This window comes from Poecilia latipinna, unplaced genomic scaffold, assembly GCF_001443285.1.
Source record: "Poecilia latipinna isolate Pla-1442-1.1 unplaced genomic scaffold, P_latipinna-1.0 Scaffold410, whole genome shotgun sequence".
NCBI lineage: Eukaryota > Metazoa > Chordata > Actinopteri > Cyprinodontiformes > Poeciliidae > Poecilia > Poecilia latipinna.
The window spans coordinates 172946-175720 of NW_015113026.1; the positions used below are offsets into that span (position 1 = coordinate 172946).

At 39.2% G+C, this 2775-nt stretch overlaps 1 protein-coding gene across 2 annotated transcripts in view; it reads right to left on the reverse strand.

Annotated features, from left to right (window-relative positions):
* Positions 1–2458, reverse strand: part of LOC106950594 (ecto-NOX disulfide-thiol exchanger 2-like) — a 175247-nt gene extending 172789 nt beyond the window's left edge. For both annotated transcript variants that reach the window (XM_015037549.1, XM_015037550.1), the window contains exon 1: positions 2255–2458. The gene's annotated coding sequence lies outside the window, so the exon portion shown is untranslated. The remainder of the gene's footprint in view (positions 1–2254) is intronic.
* Between the last annotated feature and the right edge of the window lie 317 nt (positions 2459–2775).

Genomic DNA, 2775 nt, shown 5'->3' on the forward strand with positions numbered 1-2775 from the left:
GTTTCTCTGTCCCTATAGCTGGCCCATGTCCCAGCGTTTCTCTGTCCCTATAGCTGGCCCATGTCCCAGCGTTTCTCTGTCCCTATAGCTGGCCCATGTCCCAACGTTTCTCTGTCCCTGCAGCTGGCCCATGTCCCAGCGTTTCTCTGTTCCTATAGTTGGCCCATGTCCCAGCGTTTCTCTGTCCCTGCAGCTGGCCCATGTCCCAGTGTTTCTCTGTTCCTATAGCTGGCCCATGTCCCAGCGTTTCTCTACCCTGTAGCTAACCCATCTCCCAATGTTTCTCTGCTCCTATAGCTGGCCCATCTCCCAGCGTTTCTCTGCTCCTACAGATGGCCCATGTCCCAACGTTTCTCTGTCCCTGCAGCTGGCCCATGTCCCACCATCTCACCTTTCTAGTTATCTAGTTGGCTGATCACCTGTTCCTTACTTTCTTCTCTGCATTCTTAAGTCAGCTCACAAGTTCTAGGTCTCATTTTCCCTCGGGCCTCGGCCCCGGCCCCTTTTTGGGGGAGAGCATCCCTAATCAGCTTCCGGGATGTTCATCCGAGTTCACAGCAAATCTCAGCTTAAATCAGCTGCCGGGGCCCGAGTGCCAAAGAACTAATTCATTCCTGTCATTAAATCTTTTAATAGTATTTTTCTTTTTCTCCGTCTGAGTCTTTCCAGATTGAAGTAAACCATGTTGCACAAATCTTGTCAACATATATGATTATTTAAGTTAACTATTCATGTGCCAATACTACTGTTATAACAAAAAAACTTGATAATTTGTTTCACTAAAAAAAAAAAGCAATCCGTTTGTTTACTGGAAAATAATTAAAATATTTTAATACATTTCTATTTTACTGGCAGAACAAATCCCATAAAGTAATAAAGCTCACAGAAGGGATACCTCAAACAAGCAATTTTCCATTGCTGTAGTCCTATACAGTCAGGCTGGGTATTCAGTATAGCTGTAGAAAAGACATGACTGAGGAAGAGAGCATTAGTCTCTGAGCTCCATCTTAAGCCGTATGCTTATTATTAATGATTTTGGCTGAATGCCGACATTGATTCAGACTCTAAAAGTAGGCCTGGATATCTTCTATACTCTACTGTCAAAAATGCAACAGCTAAAAGTTGCAGGACACCAGACCTTAAGGTCTGGATTTGAAAACCCATGGAATTTAGGTCTGTACTCTTATAGTGCCAATGTGTCAAAATGAATATGCTTTGAGCTAAACTCTAAATTCCTGTTCTTCTGGTATATTCAGGGTTATTCTGCTAGAATGTTGACCTCCACACCACTCTCATGCCATTTCTTCCAGGATTAGTCAAAATAAGGCAAGTGTAGCACCATTCTTCCACGAGGTAATTTTAGAAAGTTTTGCACTAAGAAGAGGTAAAGTCGTCACTTTCTAAAACAGAAATATGTTGCTAATAACGCAGACACCCGCCTCAATTATTCGCAGAAAACCTGCTTTTTCATAGATTTTTTTTGCAGCACATATCTGAAATATTTGCAAGAATATGCAGCTTTGTAAACTGAAATACCTATGCTACTCGACATGGTATTGGCCAACATTTGTAAAGCAGCCAATTAAGGGTAAATAAATGTTATTTTCCAATCGGTGTCAAGGAAAATGACATCTTATTTAGATTGGCTGTAACCCCAAGAGTAGAAATGAAGAAGACTGTAAATATTACTTTCTGTTGTAGTATGACAGTTTCCACTGTGCGTATTAATGCATATTAAGATACATTTGGTCCACGAACTATTAAAATAGGCGGCTCTAAGCATTTTTAGAGGGAGTCTCAAGTCTGTGAAATTTGCTAAAAGCAAAAATAAAGCCTTCAAAGAAAATAAAAGTAGGAAACAACTAGTTTCCCATCAAACTTGCTCGACTAATATGCCATCTACGTATATTCCTACTTTCTGAACACCTGCAACATTTAGTTTGTAGCCTTCAACAACACAACTTTCTCTCCTAGCTTTAATTTATTATGCAAAAGTATGCTCTCAAAACTTAGCAGATGCTGTACTCTGATATTTATTCTAAAACAGGACCTGCAACTTACTATGACAGAGATGCATAACAGCAACTCTACTTAATTAACCTAAAAGTTATATAAAAACAATAAAAAAGTAGTTTAAAGACAATTCGTGGTTACAAAACGCCGTAAAGAAAACTTATTCATGTATTTATGTATTCAAACTCAACGGTAGCGCCAAGGAAGTGACATAAGAAAGCGAAGAGAAAAAAAGAAGTACCTCTCTGAGGAGCGTGTCCTCTCTCATGCCCTCTGAGCTTGTGACAGGGTTCCTACGAACGCATGTTTTACTGTGAAGTTTCTATTTCTCCACTTCGCCGAGTTACTAGGTAACATCTCTGTTAGCAACGAGAAATGTCAAACAATGGCGGAGCTGTGACAGGAGCAAAGTACGGGAAGCGGAAGGTCCACACGTGCTTTTTCGATGACGTTGTGTTTTGGTTGGTTTGTTTTAGGGCACGTCATATCAGTAAAACGTACTTTCAAAATAAAAGCATGTAATTCATTCCTACACTTTCTGTAACTAATAACTGGTAATCGTGTTTTTTTTTTAAATTATTAGTTATTTAAATTAATAGGCACTTTCATTTGTGCAAACAATGAAAAAATAATTAGGATGGATTTATTGGGCCACATTAACACATATAAAGCATGTAAAACTAACTTACTTCAAACAGGAAACAAACGTCTTGGTCAGATTACAGTTCCACAGTGCAATAAAACAAATTTGTTGTTGAATAA